This window comes from Haliotis cracherodii, unplaced genomic scaffold (assembly GCF_022045235.1).
Source record: "Haliotis cracherodii isolate W230 unplaced genomic scaffold, xgHalCrac1.p SCAF_25, whole genome shotgun sequence".
Lineage (NCBI taxonomy): Eukaryota > Metazoa > Mollusca > Gastropoda > Lepetellida > Haliotidae > Haliotis > Haliotis cracherodii.
In genome coordinates, this window is record NW_027266281.1 from 3,240,158 (window position 1) to 3,265,418 (window position 25,261).

Here is a 25,261-nt window from a genome sequence, read left to right on the forward strand (position 1 = left end):
ATAGTCCCTTCAAGAAAGGAGAACACAGAATTCGCATAATGCAGTCTGATGCATTCTCAGCCATGTCTGTCCACATCATGTGACATACATTAGTACCATATTTAAGCCCCTAAACAAACATGTAATCAATAGTACGGTTTTAGTTCTCAAGGCTGTCTGACTCTACATCCGACTCCGCATCAACTCCAGTATCAAGACATTTAGAATAATGTCTCTCAATACAAAAATATTCGCATCTTGGAAATAAAAATAGTTTCATGATCATGACCATGATCACGACATTTCAAGTGTCACATGACACAATCTCCGACGTTGGTATGTTATTTAACATCACTCAGCCCCCTCCAGAAGGAAGACGTCAGCCTGCGAGTGAGTGTGCCCCAGAAACTGTGTGTGCCCCAGAAACTGTGTGTGCCCCAGAAACTGTGTGTGCCCCAGAAACTATGTGTGCCCAGAAACTGTGTGTGCCCCAGAAACTGTGTGTGCCCCAGAAACTATGTGTGCCCCAGAAACTGTGTGTGCCCCAGAAACTGTGTGTGCCCCAGAAACTGTGTGTGCCCCAGAAACTATGTGTGCCCAGAAACTGTGTGTGCCCCAGAAACTGTGTGTGCCCCAGAAACTATGTGTGCCCCAGAAACTGTGTGTGCCCCAGAAACTATGTGTGCCCAGAAACTGTGTGTGCCCAGAAACTATGTGTGCCCAGAAACTATGTGTGCCCCAGAAACTGTGTGTGCCCCAGAAACTGTGTGTGCCCCAGAAACTATGTGTGCCCAGAAACTGTGTGTGCCCCAGAAACTGTGTGTGCCCCAGAAACTGTGTGTGCCCAGAAACTTTGTGTGCCCCAGAAACTGTGTGTGCCCCAGAAACTGTGTGTGCCCCAGAAACTGTGTGTGCCCCAGAAACTGTGTGTGCCCAGAAACTATGTGTGCCCAGAAACTGTGTGTGCCCCAGAAACTATGTGTGCCCCAGAAACTGTGTGTGCCCCAGAAACTGTGTGTGCCCCAGAAACTATGTGTGCCCAGAGTGAGTGAGTGAGTGAGTTTGGTTTTACGCCGCTTTTAGCAATATTCCAGCAATATCACGGCGGGGGACACCAGAAATGGGCTTCACACATTGTACCCATGTCGAGAATCGAACCCGGGTCTTCGGCGTGACGAGCGAACGCTTTAACCACTAGGCTACCCGACCGCCCCATGTGTGCCCAGAAACTATGTGTGCCCCAGAAACTGTGTGTGCCCAGAAACTGTGTGTGCCCCAGAAACTGTGTGTGCCCCAGAAACTGTGTGTGCCCAGAAACTGTGTGTGCCCCAGAAACTATGTGTGCCCAGAAACTATGTGTGCCCCAGAAACTGTGTGTGCCCCAGAAACTGTGTGTGCCCCAGAAACTATGTGTGGACCAGAAACTGTGTGTGCCCCAGAAACTGTGTGTGCCCCAGAAGCTATGTGTGCCCAGAAACTGTGTGTGGACCAGAAACTGTGTGTGCCCCAGAAACTATGTGTGCCCAGAAACTATGTGTGGACCAGAAACTGTGTGTGCCCCAGAAACTATGTGTGCCCCAGAAACTGTGTGTGCCCCAGAAACTGTGTGTGCCCAGAAACTGTGTGTGCCCCAGAAACTGTGTGTGCCCCAGAAACTGTGTGTGCCCAGAAACTGTGTGTGCCCCAGAAACTGTGTGTGCCCAGAAACTGTGTGTGCCCCAGAAACTGTGTGTGCCCAGAAACTGTGTGTGCCCCAGAAACTGTGTGTGCCCCAGAAACTGTGTGTGCCCAGAAACTGTGTGTGCCCCAGAAACTGTGCGTGCCCAGAAACTGTGCGTGCCCCAGAAACTGTGTGTGCCCAGAAACTATGTGTGCCCCAGAAACTGTGTGTGCCACATTCGAAGTACCGTATTCGAAGTAATAAGCGCCCAGGGCACTCTCAAAATAAGAAATAGGGGGCTCTTGTTAGAATATTATCTTGGTGAAAAAACAAACAGTTGAAAGGTAAATTTCGTGGTTTATGCCGACAGCCTGAAATGTTTATGTACAACAGATATATTTTTCCAAAATTTAATTGCCCATAATTAAGGGTGCATATAACACACGAATGCGTATTTTACGCGAATAAATAAGTCTTGTGTACATTGATCAATAGGAAGGGGTGCTAATTGGGATTGTTCACTAGCCAATATATTAGCAAATATCGCCGTGGGCGCTTGTTAGAGCGGGGCGCTTAATACGCCGAATATGGTACAGTAAACTACGTTTATAACAAACACGCTTTTAACCAACTGACGGATATAATGAACTGTTTTTTGGTCCTGTCCATTTGCTGTATAAATGCTGTAAATGTGCTCATAACGAACTACGGTTATAACAAACTAAATTGAACCCTTTGAGTTCGTTATAACTGCAGTTAGTTGTACTACAAACAAACACTGTCACATCTTCCAAGGATATGGCTATAAAAACCCACAAACACCAGACGGCTTATTTCATCTGACAGTGAGTGCGTTCACCCAGTCCAACCCTGTGTTACAGCACTGAGGCTTCCGGCTGTATTACGTATACAATGGAAAAACAATAATCCCGGAAACGGGAGCCTCGGGAGCCTCGGGGCTTCAGGACCAGGACGGGCTGTGTGACCCCACAGGTCCCTCTGATAAATGCATTCTGCAGGCACCGGCAATAAGTGTCACATTAAAGAGATGTCAAGGTCAGGACACTTTAATCATTTGGTTTGTTGGTTTGTTGTTTAACGCCGCACTCAGCAATATTCCAGCTGTATGACGGTGGTCTGTAAATAATCGAGTCTGGACCAGACAATCCAGTGATTAATATCATGAGCATCGATCCACGCAATTGGGATCAATGACATACACCAGCAAGTCAGCAAGCCTGCCCACCCGATCCCGTTAGTTGATCATTAATATCATGAAGTGAGGTGAGTTGAAATGGGGATTTAATGTCACCATGTTCAAGTTTATTGCTTGTATTACTTGATGTATGCACATGTTTGTTTGTTTGTTTGTTTGTTGTTTAACTCCGCACTCAGCAATATTTCAGCTATATGACGGCGGTCTGTACATAATCGAGTCCAGACAATCCTGTGATTGACATCATGAGCTTCGATCCAGGTGAAATGGAGATTTAATGTCACCATGTTCAAGTTTATTGCTCATATAACGTCTCCCGACATGGGTACAATGTGTGAAGCCCATTTCTGGTGTCCCCCCCTGTGATATTGCTGGAATATTGCTAAAAGCGGCGTAAAACCATACTCACTCACTCACTCATATAACGTCATGTATGCATGTGAGTGCATGTGGGTGTCTCTGCTTGTACTAGTTCGGACTTATGACAGACTTTTAGTGCTAGTTGACTCAGACGCCATGCCGCAGTTTAACATGGATACCCCACTCAGACACAGTATACTGACTCCGAGCCGACCACTGTTTTACCTCCTTAATGCCGAGCGCCAGGCAGGGTAATAACAAGTACCATCTTTTTGGTGCGACGCTGCCTTGGAATCGAACTAAACGGACACTCTATCCACTACACCACAGCCTTCTCTTAATAATCCTGCTGTTACTATTTAGCCATCTCCTGTTAAACCAGATACATCATACACATTAATCCAGTTGTAAATCACCCAATGATACAGCTATGAAAATTACTACACCATATTCCAGTGTCAAATCACCAAATGATACAGCTATGAAAATTACCACACGATGATCCAGTGTCAAATCACCCAATGACACAGCTATGAAAATTACCACACGTTAATCCAGTTGTAAATCACCCAATGACACAGCTATGAAAATTACCACACGTTAATCCAGTTGTAAATCACCCAACGACACAGCTATGAAAATTACTACACCATAATCAAGTGTCAAATCACCCAATGACACAGTATGAAAATTACCAAACGACAAATCAGTGTCAAATCACCCAATGATACAGCTATGAAAATTACCAAACGACAATTCAGTGTCAAATCACCCAATGACACAGCTATGAAAATACAGGGAGTGATCGCACCTCTCAGCAACTAAGTTGAAGAATATAATAAAACAAACTTATCACGAAGAATCTCCATCTTGGTGTCACTTCCTCAGATACAGCAGCCATAATCAGCCTTGGCGTGACCAGGACAATATTTGATGGCTAAGCTGAAGTTAATCAACACTCAGTTGCTAAGATCAAAGAACACGTTCTGAATATGGGACAATATTTTGCAATTAACGTCTAAACGATTGATCAATGTTTGCCTCTTGTGGTGCATTGATCTTTAATTGATAGGACAGTAGTTTCCTTTCACACCGGTACTGACTGATGAACAAAATTGACGGGTACCGATAGAATTGATTTGAGATCGACAAGCGAGATATTCACACAGTAACAAGCTTGATCTCGTAAGGGTGTTAAGTGGTCTTTAGTAGAGCCTACATTCCCCACCCACATCACTCCCTTCACTTACATCCATGTCCCCGAACCTACATTCACCTCCCAAAACCTACATTCACTTCTGCCATCCTACATTTACGCCCCCGAGCCTACATTCACTTCTGCCAACCAACATTCACGCCACCCCAACCTACATTCACGCCCCACAAACCTACATTCACATCCTCCAACCTACATTCACGCCCCCCAAACTACATTCACACCCAGAACCTACATTCACGCCCCACAAACCTACATTCACATCCTCCAACCTACATTCACGCCCCCCCAACCTACATTCACACCCAGAACCTACATTCACGACCCAGAACCTACATTCACACCTCCAAACCTACATTCACACCCTCAAACCTACATTCACGCCCCCGAACCTACATTCACGTCCCCCAAACAGCCAAGTTTGATTCCCTACGGGTTCAACAATGAGAATAAAGAGAGTGCTTCCAAGCACCTTCATGAATTAAGATTACATTTGAAGGAATAATATTCTTAACTCAAATGAGTGAGTGAGTGAGTATGGTTTTACGTCGCTTTTAGCAATATTCCATCAATATCACTGCAGGGGACACCAGAAATGGGCTTCACACATTGTACCCATGTTGGGAATCGAACCCGGGTCTTCGGCGTGACAATCGAATGCTTTAACCACTAGGCTACATGACCGCCCCTAACTCAAATGAACCTGTACCTTTTGTACAACAATCCCATTAATATATTACGGGTATAAGACATCACCCTATCCCCTACAGCATGAATGATATTCAGTTGTCCTGTAATATCTGACCTCAAGTTCAGTTAATAAAATGTTTATAAGACTTACATTTGTCATCTTAACTTTCTAACTAAAGCAGCAACAACCATAAAGATTTTTCTTAAAATACAGAAAATAATCCTAAGTGAAGGTGAGCACCCTGTCTGATGCCTTTGTAAATTGTTTTCACCGACCCACAACACATGAAGATCTAAGGGCGTTAAATATGACCTTCTTAACCCCCTCATTCTAGGTACAAAAAACTTGCCTTATACACAGCGATATACAGTATCTGAAAAGGATATTACATTATCAATCTGTAACCTAACTCTTAAAGAAAGAAACTTACAACTAAATACATTGTTCTTCACAGACAGGGGTAGAAATAATAATAATCAGGGGAAGAAGACAGAACCTTGTCTGACACCTGCATAAATAACATTACAAACCAGGACATACAGTATGAAATATAGCCCTATGTCACACATATTTCTCCCCTGGTTGAATAAAATAAAGAGTTAATACAAACCTGTCTCAGTCATATGCTACACATCAAGTACGGCTTGACACCGAGCACAAGTTTGACAAAGTCAGTGTCACATTAAGCCCTGTGAGTGCAGAGCAGTCTGTCTTCATGGCGTGAGCACTTCTAAGGAGTGGTAAACAGTTGTTGCAGCAAATACCATGAATAACTTAACTCAAAAACAACGTAAAACTGCATATTTAAACTACCGTCATGGGGAAGTCACATTCAGACAATCCTCAGGTGAGGATTTTTGCTCTTGAGAACACTTGAGTTACCTGCCAGCTTGACTTAACAAAATGGGTCAAAGCCACCTTTGGGGTGATCGTCAAACAATGTGTGACACGAGTCACAGACAGTCCATGTTGATGTGATTATCTGTTGGTTTCTGATTGGAACATCTCATAGGTAGACAGGTAGAGTGGTAAATCTCACACATGGACATGTAGATCTCTCGGCCAGCCAGGTAGAAAGGTAGATCTCACACATGGACATGTAGATCTCACAGCCAGCCAGGTAGATAGGTAGATCTTACACATGGACATGTAGATCTCACAGCCAGCCAGGTAGAGAGGTAGATCTCAAACATGGACATGTAGATCTCACACATGGACATGTAGATCTCACAGCCAGCCAGGTAGAGAGGTAGATCTCACACACTGACATGTACATCTCACAGCCAGCCAGGTAGAGAGGTAGATCTCACACATGGACATGTAGATCTCACAGCCAGCCAGGTAGAGAGGTAGATCTCAAACATGGACATGTAGATCTCACACATGGACATGTAGATCTCACACATGGACATGTAGATCTCACACATGGACATGTAGATCTCACAGCCAGCCAGGTAGAGAGGTAGATCTCACACACTGACATGTAGATCTCTCGGCCAGCCAGGTAGAGAGGTAGATCTCACACATGGACATGTAGATCTCACAGCCAGCCAGGTAGAGAGGTAGATCTCACACACTGACATGTAGATCTCTCGGCCAGCCAGGTAGAGAGGTAGATCTCACACATGGACATGTAGATCTCACAGCCAGCCAGGTAGAGAGGTAGATCTCACACATGGACATGTAGATCTCACAGCCAGCCAGGTAGAGAGGTAGATCTCACACATGGACATGTAGATCTCACAGACAGCCAGGTAGAACGGTAGATCTCACAGCCAGCCAGGTAGAGAGGTAGATCTCACACATGGACATGTACATCTCACAGCCAGCCAGGTAGAACGGTAGATCTCACAGCCAGCCAGGTAGAGAGGTAGATCTCACACATGAACATGTAGATCTCTCGGCCAGCCAGGTAGAAAGGTAGATCTCACACATGGACATGTACATCTCACAGCCAGCCAGGTAGAACGGTAGATCTCACAGCCAGCCAGGTAGAGAGGTAGATCTCACACATGGACATGTAGATCTCACAGCCAGCCAGGTAGAGAGGTAGATCTCACACATGGACATGTAGATCTCACAGCCAGCCAGGTAGAGAGGTAGATCTCACACATGGACATGTAGATCTCACAGACAGCCAGGTAGAGAGGGAGATCTCACACATGGACATGTAGATCTCACAGCCAGCCAGGTAGAAAGGGAGATCTCACACATGGACATGTAGAGAGGTAAATCTCACAGGTAGGACAGATATATATCACAGGTAAACAGGAAGTGTTGATAAAGACAGGATAAACAGTCACAATCAAGTGACTGATATACAGTTACAGATGGAAATACACAATCGACAGACGGAAATAACAGGGATAATAATTTGTGATTTGTTTCTTATTTTCTGACAAGGAATACAAAAAAAGTGCATAATTTTTTTTTTCATAAAGAAATAGCTGGGACATTCATTTCATTGAGTACAGTCAATTGCTATGCTTGACTAATCAGCATACTGCATAATGCAGGGCCTTTGAGTGTAGGACTGGGTCGGGTAACTCGGGTACTGGGGTCAGGTGGGTACTCGAGCCAGGTGGGTACTGGGGTCAGGTGGGTACTGGGGCGAGGTGGGTACTCGGGCCAGGTGGGTACTGGGGCCAGGTGGGTACTGGGGTCAGGTGGGTACTGGGGCGAGGTGGGTACTGGGGCGAGGTGGGTACTGGGGCGAGGTGGGTACTGGGGTCAGGTGGGTACTGGGGTCAGGTGGGTACTGGGGCCAGGTGGGTACTGGGGTCAGGTGGGTACTGGGGTCAGGTGGGTACTGGGGTCAGGTGGGTACTGGGGTCAGGTGGGTACTGGGGTCAGGTGGGTACTGGGGTCAGGTAGGTACTGGGATCAGGTGGGTACTGGGGACAGGTGGGTACTCGGGTCAGGTGGGTACTCGGGTCAGGTGGGTACTGGGGTCAGGTGGGTACTGGGGTCAGGTGGGTACTGGGATCAGGTGGGTACTGGGATCAGGTGGGTACTGGGATCAGGTGGGTACTTGGGCCAGGTGGGTACTGGGGTCAGGTGGGTACTTGGGTCAGGTGGGTACTGGGGTCAGGTGGGTACTGGGGTCAGGTGGGTACTGGGGTCAGGTGAGTACTGGGGTCAGGTGGGTACTCAGGCCAGGTGGGTACTGGGATCAGGTGGGTACTGGGATCAGGTGGGTACTGGGGTCAGGTGGGTACTGGGATCAGGTGGGTACTCGGGCCAGGTGGGTACTGGGGTCAGGTGGGTACTGGGATCAGGTGGGTACTGGGGTCAGGTGGGTACTCGGGTCAGGTGGGTACTCGGGTCAGGTGGGTACTCGGGCCAGGTGGGTACTGGGGTCAGGTGGGTACTGGGATCAGGTGGGTACTGGGGTCAGGTGGGTACTCGGGTCAGGTGGGTACTGGGGTCAGGTGGGTACTGGGGTCAGGTGGGTACTCGGGTCAGGTGGGTACTGGGGTCAGGTGGGTACTCGGGCCAGGTGGGTACTGGGGTCAGGTGGGTACTGGGATCAGGTGGGTACTGGGGTCAGGTGGGTACTCGGGTCAGGTGGGTACTGGGGTCAGGTGGGTACTGGGATCAGGTGGGTACTGGGATCAGGTGGGTACTCAGAAGGACTCAGTACTCAATTGGGGGTTAGGTACCTGGATAGTAAATTTGGACTCGTCCCATTCCTAGTGACAATGTTATCACAAATATTATTATGTACAGATTTTAAATAAAATGTGAGCGTTTACCTCTGAACTCCAGATTTTATTAAGTCTACATTTGTACTCTGCCCAAAGTCTTTCCTTGATATGGGTATTCTGGAGTTTGTCCCTAATCTGCATCCATAAGTGTGTGTAGGCCTGACCTATTATTATCATTATGTACAGATTAATATAAGAAATGCAGCAAAGAGGGTATGGGTGATCCTGGCACAGTCAGGCTGGTTAGGCTCATCATCAGCTCAGGGCCTTGCCCCCTCTACACGCAGCCCAGACAGTGAATGGGACTTCTCCCAGGAAGCGCTGCCTAGTCAAACCCACCCAGGACTTTTCGGAGAATGTGAAGACTCCTTAACACTGCAGCCTTCTGCATTACCCAGATTGTCAGAAGAGCTGTATTCCTGGTAGCAAACCCGGGTACTCTCCCAATGTCAGTCAACAGATTGGGAGGTACCAAACATAAGGCACCGAGAACAATGGGGAGTCTGACAGCTTGGTATTTGGGATGCAAGCGTGACATTTCGAAAGCGTGATTATTATTATTATCATTTACAGATTAAAATAAAAAATGCAGCAAAGAGAGTTTAGGTGATGCTCGCACATGCTGGTGAGGCTCTGCCCTTGCCCCCTCTACACTTCTCCCAGGAAGCACAGCCTAGTCTAGAACTTTTTAGTTGGCCTGGATAGGCCTACGGCTGTATACACGCCTATTCCAAAAAAGTTTGTATTTATTAATTTCGTTCTCCACCATCTGGGCCGGGCCATGGATGGACCTCCATGTCAAAACCACAAGCAATTGTGGATACCCAATCAAAATCAAACCCCTGGGTAAAATACCCAAATAACCAAAAGCTAATCTCATTAAAGTCAGATCTTAGATTTCGCTACCTCTAAACAGAGATCTGAGGACATCCCATTGCGGGTCATGTCAGAACGACCAATCAAAGCATTGCTTAGCAGATCATGAAAGTGACAGTTGGAATGTGATTTTGTATCGTGCAACCTCGAAAAAGAACACACAGGGTATTCCGAACGAAAGTTATGGGCTTTACGTCTGTATACATACAATCTTTTCGTCATTCAAGGATGTTCTTTTGTTCAGTTTTTAATTTTTTAACGGAGCAAATGTCAAAATATGTTTCGAAGCGTAGTCGCCAGTTTGAAACTCGTGCCATAAAGCTCGATTAAGCTGCCTTCTGATTGGCTATTGCTGACTTGTTGTTAGTTATTCAATTGGTCAGTCAAAGTTCACAAAAGTTTGGTCTGATGTGACCCGTAATGGGATGTCCTCAGATCTTTGTTTAGCGGTAGCGAGAACTAAGATCTGATTTTAATGAGATTGAACCAAAAGCTTATCCAAAGCTCCGTCATCTGTTTCTCAGCATCAGCAGCACAGACCTGGTAGCTGAAACTATTCCACAAACTACTGAACTATAAAATGCCTCAGGTTATTAAAACAAATCTTGCAGTACAGTGACACGTCGCTGAACAAAAGTAATTCATTGCAAATCAAAGTTTCATAATAAAAATATTGCCATAATGAACAAGTGTTTTTAAAGCCATTCTTAGGGGGATTTTCAGTGAGACGTTTCAAAGGGCTGTGACATTTTCATTGAATTCCTTCATTTGCCATGCTTGAGTTATCAGCTTACTGCACAATGACGAAGTTCCTTTCTAAACATAATGCACATGTGAAAGATTTATGAATGAACATGGTCTTTGAGTTGGATATTGACAGCTAAAATGACATTCCCCAAGAGGTTTTACAAGTAAGCAGGTTTCATGTAAGGACTTGAGGTGTGTCGGCATTACGTGTAGAGCAGAAGAAGCCTCATCACCATCTTCTCGTGAATGCCCCGAAAATAAGACCCAGCAGAAACACAGACCCAGCAGAAACAGGGACCCAGCAGAAACACTGACCCAGCAGAAACACTGACCCAGCAGAAACACAGACCCAGCAGAAACACTGACCCAGCAGAAACACAGACCCAGCAGAAACATAGATCCATGAGAAACACAGACCCAGCAGAAACACAGACCCAGGAGAAACACAGACCCAGCAGAAACACAGACCCAGCAGAAACACAGACCCAGTAGAAACACAGACCCAGCAGAAACACAGACCCAGGAGAAACACAGACCCTGCAGAAACAGAGACCTAGCAGAAACACAGACCCAGCAGAAACACAGACCCAGCAGAAACAGGGACCCAGCAGAAACACGGACCCAGCAGAAACACTGACCCAGCAGAAACACAGACCCAGCAGAAACACAGACCCAGCAGAAACATAGACCCAGTAGAAACACAGACCCAGGAGAAACACAGACCCAGCAGAAACACAGACCCTGCAGAAACAGAGACCTAGCAGAAACACAGACCCAGCAGAAACATAGACTCAGCAGAAACAGGGACCCAGCAGAAACAGGGACCCAGCAGAAACAGGGACCCAGCAGAAACAGTGACCCAGCAGAAACACAGACCCAGCAGAAACAGAGACCCAGCAGAAACAGGGACCCAGCAGAAACACAGACCCAGCAGAAACACAGACCCAGCAGAAACAGGGACCCAGCAGAAACACTGACCCAGCAGAAACACAGACCCAGCAGAAACACAGACCCAGTAGAAACACAGACCCAGCAGAAACACAGACCCAGGAGAAACACATACCCAGCAGAAACACAGACCCTGCAGAAACAGAGACCTAGCAGAAACACAGACCCAGCAGAAACATAGACTCAGCAGAAACAGGGACCCAGCAGAAACAGGGACCCAGCAGAAACAGTGACCCAGCAGAAACACAGACCCAGCAGAAACACAGACCCAGCAGAAACACAGACCCAGCAGAAACACAGACCCAGCAGAAACACAGACCCAGCAGAAACACAGACCCAGGAGAAACACAGACCCAACAGAAACACACATATAGGAGAAACACAGACCCAACAGAAACACACATATAGGAGAAACACAGACCCAACAGAAACACAGACCCAGCAGAAACACAGTCCCAGCAGAAACACAGACCCAGCAGAAACACAGACTTAGCAGAAACACAGACCCAGCAGAAACACAGACCCAGCAGAAACACAGACCCAGCAGTAACATAGACCCAGCAGAAACACAGACCCAGCAGAAACACAGACCCAGCAGAAACACAGATCCAGGAGAAACACAGAATCAGCAGAAACACAGACTCAGCAGAAACACAGATCACACAATGGCCCCTACATTTATAATTCCATAACGTAAAAATATATTGAAATCAATTATTCATTTCACTTAAAGAATCGGAAGTTTACAACCAGTAGTGAGTGAGTGAGTATAGTTTTACGCCGCTTTTAGCAATATTCCAGCTATATCACGGCGGGGGACACCAGAAATGGGCTTCACACATTGTACCCATGTCGGGAATCGAACCCGGGTCTTCGGCGTGACGAGCGAACGCTTTAACCACTAGGCTACCCGACCGCCCCTACAACCAGTAACAATACTTAGAGTTACGACAGGGCGCTTTTTACACGACCAGGTGTCTCCATGTGCATATGCACTGACGTGAGTCGTGTACTGGCTTAATCATGAGGGAAGCTTGGTTGAATGGCGATAAGCTAATGGCTAGAAGCTAATGGCATATCTTTTGGCATGACTGCGAATAGGTGCAGAGCACTTATCAAAGAGCCTTGATGACGGAGAAGTTTAAAAGTCTAATATGGAAAGGAAAATTGACTTCTTTAGGGGAGGGAGCTCAATAGGTTTGCAAATCATCCATAAGACAAAATAAACTTTGCAGGGTATTCAAAACGTCAATAAATAACAGCTCTATAGTGGGACTGACCATTTGATATTTTAGGGGGAGGGGCCACGATTTTGTATTGAGATCAGATATTTTTGCAGCTCCAGGTGAAAACCTGATATTTTGTTACTTAAAACTTTGAGCCAAAAAATTTTTTTGAGGAAGTTTGTTTGTTTGTTGTGTAACGCTGCACTCAGCAATATTCCAGCTATATGATGGCAGTCCATAAATAATAGAGTCTGGACCAGACAATCCAGTGATTGACATCATGAGCATCGATCCACTCAATTGGGATATGATGACATGCATCAACCAAGTCAGCGAGCCTGACCACCCAATCCCGTTAGTCGCCTCTTACGACAAGCATAGTCGCCTTTTACGGTAAGCATGGGTTGCTTAAGACCTATTCTATCCCGGATCTTCACAGGTTTTTGGAGGAAAATTAAAAATTTTCAAAATGAGTGTATAGTAAAGCATAACGTGAGGTGAGGTGAAATGTGGTTCAAAGTGACATTCAAGACTATTACACTTGCATACCTGTGTGTATGTACTAGTCCGGACTTACGCCGGTTTCATACCGCTAGCCCACTGACATACCATACCACAGTTGAACATGGATACCCTACTCACACACCATATGCTAACTCCGAGTCGACCCGATAGTCATTAATGGAGTTAATATCTTTTCTTGCCGTTAGTTATTCTCCTGAAAATGTTTCATCATAAACTGTAAATTTCTCATTTAACTCGTCAACCGAGACAGATCGTTTCGCAAAATGAAATTTTTGTTACATGACCCGCGTGTATTCCTTCGCTTCCCACAGCGGTCTCGTGGCTATCAAGAATATATTTTTTAGGAGTTTAAATGTTGTAAATAATCATATTAAAATGTATGATGAAGAATTTTAGTGACCTCAAATATTTTTTATTACTTCTGATTTTTTTTTTTTAAATTTCGCAAACTCTGACCTATTTTTCAAGTTGCAATTACAAGGTGTATGTCATGCAGGGAGAATTTACATCTCAAGGTTTTACATTTGAAATAATAAAAACTAAATTTCCGGGAGACAATTTCACAAAATATATATAATAAATAGGATATTCCACATATCTCATGAAATATCATGTTTCCCTCATTTCGCGGCAGGGGAATAGTACCTCCTTTGCCTCATCACTCAATGAGAGAAACATTATCTTTGACTCGACACATAAGATATCCTCTATCTATTTGTCAGAGTAGCTGGTTTACTGGTGGTTATTTATTCATTTGGCTTTTCAAAGTAGGAAAGTGTTTCACAGGCGACTGAGTGGGGCAACTTCTGGGGTACTGAGCTGATGCAGGAATCTATAGGAACACAGCCTTGACTCCAGCTCCAGCTGACGATGATAGCGTCTCAAACAAAACCTTGTTAGGCGACGTACAGCTGGTAATTGGCAGGTGTTTAAATATGTATGTCTGTTTCACAGCTCGGAGATTAGTAGACCCTCACCGGCACCATGCAACGCAGGGACACTACAGGCACTCCCAGGGCTAATCTTGCAGAACATGCGTCTGGGGGGGAGGGGGGGGGGGGGGGGGGGGGGGGGGGGGCTTTGGGTGATAGGGTGTGGTCACTGGAATGAGGGTGTGTGCTGTGGAATAGGATTGGGAGGAGAGCATATTATAGTTGGGTGGTCATTGGATTGTGGGTGTGGATGTGGATGTGGTTGTGGGAGTGGGTGTGGGAGGGGCGTGTAGGTGTGGGAATGGCCATTGGATTGAGTGGGTGGGGCCATTGGATTGAGTGGATGGGGCAATTGGATTGAGTGGGTGTGGCCCTTGGCTTGAGTGGGTGAGGCCATTGGATTGAGTGCATGGGGCCATTGGATTGAGTGGGTGGGGCCATTGAATTGAGTGGGTGTGGCCATTGGATTGAGTGGATGTGGCCATTGGATTGAGTTGGTGGGGCCATTGGATTGAGACCTGCATAGATTGAGAGGGGCAGAGATTGAGGTGCGGAAATGAGAGTCCTGAGGGGTGTACTCAGATGTGGGTGGCTCTGGGAGGGGGTTGTGGCTGTTGGTATGGGTTTTTGGAGGGGTGTGAGGGTGTGGAAGGGGGGGGGGGGGTGGATGTTGGAGGGGGAGGCGGTGGTTATAGGATGTAGATGGGGGGCCATTGGATTGACAGGAGGTTGGGCATTGGATAGTGGGGTTGGAATTGGAATGAGAGAGGATGGCATAGGATTGAGGAATGGCCACTGGAATCAGTGGGTGTGGCCATTGGATTGAGTGGGTGTGGCCATTGGATTGAGTGGGTGGGGCCATTGGATTGAGTGGGTGGGGCCATTGGATTGAGTGGTGGGGCCAATAGATTGAGAGGTGCATAGATTGAGAGGGGCATAGATTGAGAAGGGCATAGATTGAGACCGGCATAGATTGAGACCAGCATAGATTGAGACCGGCATAGATTGAGAGGGGCATAGATTGAGACCGGCATAGATTGAGACCCGCATTGAATGAGAGGGGCATAGATTGAGAGGGGCATAGATTGAGAGGGGCATAGATTGAGGGGGGCATAGATTGAGAGGGGCATAGATTGAGAGGGATTGAGAGGGGCATAGAATGAGAGGGGCATAGATTGAGAGGGGCATAGATTGAGAGGGGCATAGATTGAGGGGTGCATAGATTGAGGGGGGCATAGATTGAGAGGGGCATAGATTGAGAGGGGCAAAGATTGAGAGGGGCATAGATTGAGACCGGCATAGATTGAGAGGGGCATAGATTGAGGGGGGCATAGATTGAGAGGGGCAAAGATTGAGGGGAGGAATGCGAGTCCTGAGGGGTGGGCTCAGATGGGAGTGATGGAAAGACGGAGATGGAATAGGGCTGTGTCAAGCAGTCTTGAGAACAGACATCATCAGAGACGGCCCCCGCACTCCACGTTCTACAGCTGTTTTATACCTCCCCAGCACTTCTCATGTTCCCACTTAGTCATGTGCTCGGTTTGCGGATTTGCTAAACAGTTTCCAGACAGTCTACTAATGTTTCAACTCATAATGATGAAATATGTTTTTGCTAAAAGCAGTCATGAACATTTGTTGACAGTGTGTCTCAAAGTACGACGGATGATTCTGCTACTGCAGACCTTCAATTTCTAAAGTACTTACAGCTGATTCGAAAAGGTGATTAACGCTGCAGACACTCTACCCACGACACCACAGAGGCAGACACTCTATCCACTACACCATGAAGGCAGACGCTCTATCCACTACACCATGAAGGCAGACGCTCTATCTACTAGACCATGAAGGCAGATACTCTATCCACTACACCATGAAGGCAGACCCTCTATCCACTACACCATGAAGGCAGACCCTCTATCCACTACAACATGAAGGCAGACCCTCTATCCACTACAACATGAAGGCAGACCCTCTATCCACTAGACCATGAAGGCAGAACCTCTATCCACTACACCATGAAGGCAGACCCTCTATCCACTACAACATGAAGGCAGACACTCTATCCACTAGACCATAAAGGCAGACGCTCTATCCACAAGACCATGAAGGCAGACACTCTATCCACTACACCATGAAGGCAGACCCTCTATCCACTAGACCATGAAGGCAGACACTCTATCCACTACACCATGAAGGCAGACCCTCTATCCACTACAACATGAAGGCAGACCCTCTATCCACTACAACATGAAGGCAGACCCTCTATCCACTAGACCATGAAGGCAGACCCTCTATCCACTACAACATGAAGGCAGACCCTCTATCCACTACAACATGAAGGCAGACACTCTATCCACTAGACCATGAAGGCAGAACCTCTATCCACAAGACCATGAAGGCAGACACTCTATCCACTACACCATGAAGGCAGACACTCTATCCACAAGACCATGAAGGCAGACACTCTATCCACTACACCATGAAGGCAGACCCTCTATCAACTACAACATGAAGGCAGACACTCTATCCACTAGACCATGAAGGCAGACCCTCTATCCACTACAACATGAAGGCAGACACTCTATCCACTACAACATGAAGGCAGACACTCTATCCACTAGACCATGAAGGCAGACACTCTATCCACTACACCATGAAGGCAGACCCTCTATCCACTACACCATGAAGGCAGACACTCTATCCACTAGACCATGAAGGCAGACCCTCTATCCACTAGACCATGAAGGCAGACGCTCTATCCACTACACCATGAAGGCAGACTCTCTATCCACTACACCATGAAGGCAGACGCTCTATCCACTACACCATGAAGGCAGACACTCTATCCACTAGACCATGAAGGCAGACGCTCTATCCACTACACCATGAAGGCAGACTCTCTATCCACTAGACCATGAAGGCAGACGCTCTATCCACTACACCATGAAGGCAGACCCTCTATCCACTAGACCATGAAGGCAGACACTCTATCCACTACACCATGAAGGCAGACACTCTATCCACTAGACCATGAAGGCAGACCCTCTATCCACTATACCATGAAGGCAGACACTCTATCCACTACACCATGAAGGCAGACACTCTATCCACTAGACCATGAAGGCAGACGCTCTATCCACTACACCATGAAGGCAGACTCTCTATCCACTAGACCATGAAGGCAGACGCTCTATCCACTACACCATGAAGGCAGACACTCTATCCACTAGACCATGAAGGCAGACACTCTATCCACTACACCATGAAGGCAGACACTCTATCCACAAAACCATGAAGGCAGACCCTCTATCCACTAGACCATGAAGGCAGACACTCTATCCACTACACCATGAAGGCAGACACTCTATCCACTAGACCATGAAGGCAGACGCTTTATCCACTACACCATGAAGGCAGACTCTCTATCCACTAGACCATGAAGGCAGACGCTCTATCCACTACACCATGAAGGCAGACACTCTATCCACTAGACCATGAAGGCAGACACTCTATCCACAACACCATGAAGGCAGACACTCTATCCACTAGACCATGAAGGCAGACACTCTATCCACTACAACATGAAGGCAGACACTCTATCCACTAGACCATGAAGGCAGACACTCTATCCACTACACCATGAAGGCAGACCCTCTATCCACTAGACCATGAAGGCAGACACTCTATCCACTAGACCATGAAGGCAGACCCTCTATCCACTACAACATGAAGGCAGACACTCTATCCACTAGACCATGAAGGCAGACCCTCTATCCACTACACCATGAAGGGAGACACTCTATCCACTAGACCATGAAGGCAGACCCTCTATCCACTACACCATGAAGGCAGACACTCTATCCACTAGACCATGTAGGCAGACACTCTATCCACTACACCATGAAGGCAGACCCTCTATCCACTACACCATGAAGGTAGACAATCTATCCTCTAGACCATGAAGGCAGACCCTCTATCCACTACAACATGAAGGCAGACCCTCTATCCACTACAACATGAAGGCAGACACTCTATCCACTACACCATGAAGGCAGACCCTCTATCCACTACAACATGAAGGCAGACACTCTATCCACTAGACCAAGGAGGCAGATACTCTATCCACTACACCATGAAGGCAGACCCTCTATCCACTACAACATGAAGGCAGACCCTCTATCCACTACACCATGAAGGCAGACCCTCTATCCACTACACCATGAAGGCAGACACTCTATCCACTAGACCATGAAGGCAGACCCTCTATCCACTACACCATGAAGGCAGACACTCTATCCACTAGACCATGTAGGCAGACACTCTATCCACTACACCATGAAGGCAGACCCTCTATCCACTACACCATGAAGGTAGACAATCTATCCTCTAGACCATGAAGGCAGACCCTCTATCCACTACAACATGAAGGCAGACCCTCTATCCACTACAACATGAAGGCAGACACTCTATCCACTACACCATGAAGGCAGACCCTCTATCCACTACAACATGAAGGCAGACACTCTATCCACTAGACCAAGGAGGCAGATACTCTATCCACTACACCATGAAGGCAGACCCTCTATCCACTACAACATGAAGGCAGACCCTCTATCCACTACACCATGAAGGCAGACCCTCTATCCACTACACCATGAAGGCAGACACTCTATCCACTAGACCATGAAGGCAGACCCTCTATCCACTACAACATGAAGGCAGACCCTCTATCCACTAGACCATGGAGGCAGACACTCTATCCACTACACCATGAAGGCAGACCCTCTATCCACTAGACCATGAAGGCAGACACTCTATCCACTACACCATGAAGGCAGACCCTCTATCCACTACACCATGAAGGCAGACACTCTATCAACTAGACCATGAAGGCAGACCCTCTATCCACTACAACATGAAGGCAGACCCTCTATCCACTACAACATGAAGGCAGACACTCTATCCACTAGACCATGAAGGCAGACCCTCTATCCACTACACCATGAAGGCAGACCCTCTATCCACTACAACATGAAGGCAGACCCTCTATCCACTAGACCATGAAGGCAGACACTCTATCCACTACACCATGAAGGCAGACACTCTATCCACTACACCATGAAGGCAGACACTCTATCCACTAGACCATGAAGGCAGACCCTCTATCCACTATACCATGGAGGCAGACACTCTATCCACTACACCATGAAGGCAGACACTCTATCCACAAGACCATGAAGGCAGACACTCTATACACTACACCATGAAGGCAGACGCTCTATCCACTAGACCATGAAGGCAGACACTCTATCCACTAGACCATGAAGGCAGACGCTCTATCCACTACACCATGAAGGCAGACACTCTATCCACAAGACCATGAAGGCAGACCCTCTATCCACTAGACCATGAAGGCAGACGCTCTATCCACTACACCATGAAGGCAGACGCTCTATCCACTAGACCATGAAGGCAGACACTCTATCCACTAGACCATGAAGGCAGACGCTCTATCCACTACACCATGAAGGCAGACGCTCTATTCACTAGACCATGAAGGCAGACACTCTATCCACTACACCATGAAGGCAGACGCTCTATCCACTAGACCATGAAGGCAGACACTCTATCCACTACACCATGAAGGCAGACCCTCTATCCACAAGACCATGAAGGCAGACCCTCTATCCACTAGACCATGAAGGCAGACACTCTATCCACTACACCATGAAGGCAGACCCTCTATCCACTAGACCATGAAGGCAGACGCTCTATCTACTAGACCATGAAGGCAGACACTCTATCCACTACACCATGAAGGCAGACACTCTATACACTACACCATGAAGGCAGACACTCTATCCACAAGACCATGAAGGCAGACACTCTATCCACTAGACCATGAAGGCAGACGCTCTATCCACTACACCATGAAGGCAGACGCTCTATCCACAAGACCATGAAGGCAGACTCTCTATCCACTAGACCATGAAGGCAGACACTCTATCCACTACAACATGAAGGCAGACACTCTATCCACAAGACCATGAAGGCAGACACTCTATCCACTAGACCATGAAGGCAGACACTCTATCCACTACACCATGAAGGCAGACGCTCTATCCACTACAACATGAAGGCAGACACTCTATCCACTACAACATGAAGGCAGACACTCTATACACTACACCATGGAGGCAGACACTCTATCCACTAGACCATGAAGGCAGACGCTCTATCCACTAGACCATGAAGGCAGACACTCTATCCACTAGACCATGAAGGCAGACGCTCTATCCACTACACCATGAAGGCAGACGCTCTATCCACTACACCTTGAAGGCAGACGCTCTATCCACTAGACCATGAAGGCAGACGCTCTATCTACTAGACCATGAAGGCAGACGCTCTATCCACTACACCATGAAGGCAGACGCTCTATCCACTAGACCATGAAGGCAGACGCTCTATCCACAAGACCATGAAGGCAGACGCTCTATCTACAAGACCATGAAGGCAGACGCTCTATCCACTACACCATGAACGCAGACGCTCTATCCACTAGACCATGAAGGCAGACGCTCTATCTACTAGACCATGAAGGCAGACGCTCTATCCACTACACCATGAAGGCAGACGCTCTATCCACTAGACCATGAAGGCAGACGCTCTATCCACAAGACCATGAAGGCAGACGCTCTATCTACAAGACCATGAAGGCAGACGCTCTATCCACTACACCATGAAGGCAGACGCTCTATCCACTACACCATGAAGGCAGACGCTCTATCCACTACACCATGAAGGCAGACATTCTATCCACAAGACCATGAAGGCCATGAATGCAGACGCTCTATCCACTAGACCATGAAGGCAGACCCTCTATCCACAAGACCATGAAGGCAGACGCTCTATCCACTAGACGATGAAGGCAGCTCTATCCACAAGACCATGAAGGCAGACATTCTATCCGCAAGACCATGAAGCCAGACGTTCTATTCATGAGGCCATGAAGAAGTTGGGAGTACTTGCAGTGAATGTTCGACACTGGGATCGCCAATAATTCAGCTATAATGAGTTGGGTTCTACACTCCTTTTGGTCCTACTCAAAACAACTTGACGTGAGTTTCAAATGTTCTTCACCTGGACCCCTCTGAGTCTATCCTCATTTTGGGCCAGCATTAAAGAAACTAGGCCCTAATCCACAAACAATTCGTACCATTACGACCTATCGTAACTCTCCAGTAGGGCTGGGACGGGTAACTCGGGTACCCAGGTCGGGTTGGTACTGAGTAGGACCCGGGTACCCACAGGACTACCCGGACCTGTGGTTAGTGATGTGATGTATTGTGTCATGACAAAAAAATCACTGTAAAACTACATTGTTACACGACAATTTTAAGTCTCTAATGTTCGCATTTCTTCATGACTATGAACATGTTTCTTCTGACTTAAATATGTTTGAACATAGCTAAAACTTAAGTCAACTTCAGTGTGACAACATCGTTTTATATGTCTATCTAAAAACATTCTGCCAGAGCTACTGTCAAACTATTACCAATCGGACATTTTGTACCTATCTCTTGACACCAACAGCGAGTACCTGGGTCGGGTCGGGTAATAGGGGTGTGGGTACCCGGGTAGTAAATTTGGAGTCGTTCCAGCCCTACTCTCCAGTTCATCAAAAATTTACGTAGCATATGAAAGCTCTGTGGATCGGGGAGCTCTGTTTGTATAATCAATACCCATTTAGCCTTGAAGTAACAAATGGTATCCTTGAACAAATGTTTGTTTAATAGCCTCGTTTGGGGTCAGTGTATCAAAGAATCAGGCCCCTATCATGCATAATCAATGAGAGCGGTGTCCCTGATAAGTGTTGGATCATTACTTGGATCAATGACGTTAGATTATTGACAAACCAATCAGTCAATCAATCAATACACACACAATAGGAGGACTATTTACCCAGTGGGAAAAGGCAAACGATTAAATCAACGGCAGTTGAACAAATCGGGCTCGATGCCATAAATTTCTTCGAAAGAGCCAATCTGCTCATTCAACAACTGATACAAAACAGAGGCCGCAGCGAACCCGACAACCATGACAAAATAACACAAATTAGAAAAGCTAAGAGAATCAATTCTCCATCAATCAAAATTTGATACAAAAGCTGATATTTTATAACTTGTTTGTGAGCAAACTTTTCCAGTGCATTTCTACAGTTTCTGCTCAAAATAGGAAATTGAAATTGATTTTCCAATAAAACAATGACATCGTGATTGATCTCATCTGTCATGTGGGAACAAATACTGACGATGAAGGCTGGGAGGATGGAGCTTATCACTGATACAAAGTCCCCTCCATTCCCCTCACAGGTACTGTCTTCCGGGGGCACGGGTGGCCCAGTTGCGTCCCCTGGACACGCCAGAAACCTATGATTGTGGGTTCGAATCCCGGTTCGCACCGATTATGTTTCTAGGTTTGTCAGCACCATACCCGTGCTCGTGGGTTTCACCGAAGTGGTAAACGTCTGAGACCTGCATCACTTGGGTCTTTCCTCCAACATGAAGCTGACACGCCGTGAGATAAATGGAATACTGTTAAAAGCGGTGTTAAACCCAACTCACTCACTCACTATCTTCCTGCTATCCCTCAACGACCTCAACGACCCAGTCCGCAAGCACATTGCAGAAGAAAATATTGGAAAGGTAACCGAATTATTTCTATCCATTAGAAAAAGGCTAAACAAATTATCCACTTTTTTTTTTAGATACTTGGTTTAAACATATATATTTTCACAAAAGTGTGAAAATGGATTGGTAACAAGCGAAGCTCTAACGTTAAAACCACTCAATTAAACATAGAGATATTACAATAAATACATCAATGAAGGTTAGATGTTCAAATGAATTGTACATGCCAAGCTAGATGTGTATGTATAATAAATATACTTCTTGTTTCCATGGAAACATTGTTTTGGCATCTGCACCAGATTGACTGATCATATTAATGAACTATCAACCAAGGATTGATCTAATTGACGAGCGCTTTCAATTAAAATCTTTTGACACAAAGCCCACATAAGTAGTGAAACACTGGTGTAGATCCTGTGTGGCAGACGCCCCCTGGCTGATCAGAGTTACCTCCCTTATATCCATTTCTTTATACTTCATAATACAGTAATTTCTGAACAGAATAAGTGGGAAGTAAATTAGGAAAATTTGACTTCAAATAAGAAATTTTTTTTTTTAATTGCCTGGAGTTACTTCCCTTTTCTTGATAATCTTGTTTGAATGCGACAAAAAACATCTTGGGATGTAGAAAACGTATCTTGATTTTCAAATTCATGTATTAGGCTGGATGTCAAAACCTCTTTCTTTGCAATGGTTACATCCCGCAGCTGCACAATGTTCCAACTGTAAGACAGCTGCACAATATTCCAGCTGTAAGACAGCTGCACAATGTTCCAGCTGTAAGACAGCTGCACAATGTTCCAGCTGTAAGACAGCTGCACAATGTTCCAGCTGTAAGACAGCTGCACAATACTCCAGCTGTAAGACAGCTGCACAATACTCCAGCTGTAAGACAGCTGCACAATACTCCAGCTGTAAGACAGCTGCACAATGTTCCATCTGTAAGACAGCTGCACAATACTCCAGCTGTAAGACAGCTGCACAATACTCCAGCTGTAAGACAGCTGCACAATACTCCAGCTGTAAGACAGCTGCACAATGTTCCATCTGTAAGACAGCTGCACAATACTCCAGCTGTAAGACAGCTGCACAATACTCCAGCTGTAAGACAGCTGCACAATACTCCAGCTGTAAGACAGCTGCACAATGTTCCAGCTGTAAGACAGCTGCACAATACTCCAGCTGTAAGACAGCTGCACAATACTCCAGCTGTAAGACAGCTGCACAATACTCCAGCTGTAAGACAGCTGCACAATGTTCCAGCTGTAAGACAGCTGCACAATACTCCAGCTGTAAGACAGCTGCACAATGTTCCAGCTGTAAGACAGCTGCACAATGCTCCAGCTGTAAGACAGCTGCACAATGTTCCAGCTGTAAGACAGCTGCACAATGTTCCAGCTGTAAGACAGCTGCACAATACTCCAGCTGTAAGACAGCTGCACAATACTCCAGCTGTAAGACAGCTGCACAATACTCCAGCTGTAAGACAGCTGCACAATGTTCCAGCTGTAAGACAGCTGCACAATACTCCAGCTGTAAGACAGCTGCACAATACTCCAGCTGTAAGACAGCTGCACAATACTCCAGCTGTAAGACAGCTGCACAATGTTCCAGCTGTAAGACAGCTGCACAATACTCCAGCTGTAAGACAGCTGCACAATACTCCAGCTGTAAGACAGCTGCACAATACTCCAGCTGTAAGACAGCTGCACAATGTTCCAGCTGTAAGACAGCTGCACAATACTCCAGCTGTAAGACAGCTGCACAATACTCCAGCTGTAAGACAGCTGCACAATACTCCAGCTGTAAGACAGCTGCACAATGTTCCAGCTGTAAGACAGCTGCACAATATTCCAGCTGTAAGACAGCTGCACAATGTTCCAGCTGTAAGACAGCTGCACAATGTTCCAGCTGTAAGACAGCTGCACAATGTTCCAGCTGTAAGACAGCTGCACAATACTCCAGCTGTAAGACAGCTGCACAATGTTCCAGCTGTAAGACAGCTGCACAATGTTCCAGCTGTAAGACAGCTGCACAATACTCCAGCTGTAAGACAGCTGCACAATACTCCAGCTGTAAGACAGCTGCACAATACTCCAGCTGTAAGACAGCTGCACAATACTCCAGCTGTAAGACAGCTGCACAATACTCCAGCTGTAAGACAGCTGCACAATGTTCCAGCTGTAAGACAGCTGCACAATACTCCAGCTGTAAGACAGCTGCACAATACTCCAGCTGTAAGACAGCTGCACAATACTCCAGCTGTAAGACAGCTGCACAATGTTCCAGCTGTAAGACAGCTGCACAATACTCCAGCTGTAAGACAGCTGCACAATACTCCAGCTGTAAGACAGCTGCACAATACTCCAGCTGTAAGACAGCTGCACAATATTCCATCTGTAAGACAGCTGCACAATATTCCAGCTGTAAGACAGCTATCTGTAAATCACTAAACATGGGCCAGGTGTTCTAGGGATGGATATTT

At 46.5% G+C, this 25,261-nt stretch overlaps 1 protein-coding gene across 8 annotated transcripts in view; it reads right to left on the reverse strand.

The window, feature by feature from the left end:
* Nucleotides 1-25,261, reverse strand: part of LOC139472802 (pleckstrin homology-like domain family B member 1) — a 177,689-nt gene that overhangs the window by 25,068 nt on the left and 127,360 nt on the right. The window lies entirely within an intron of this gene.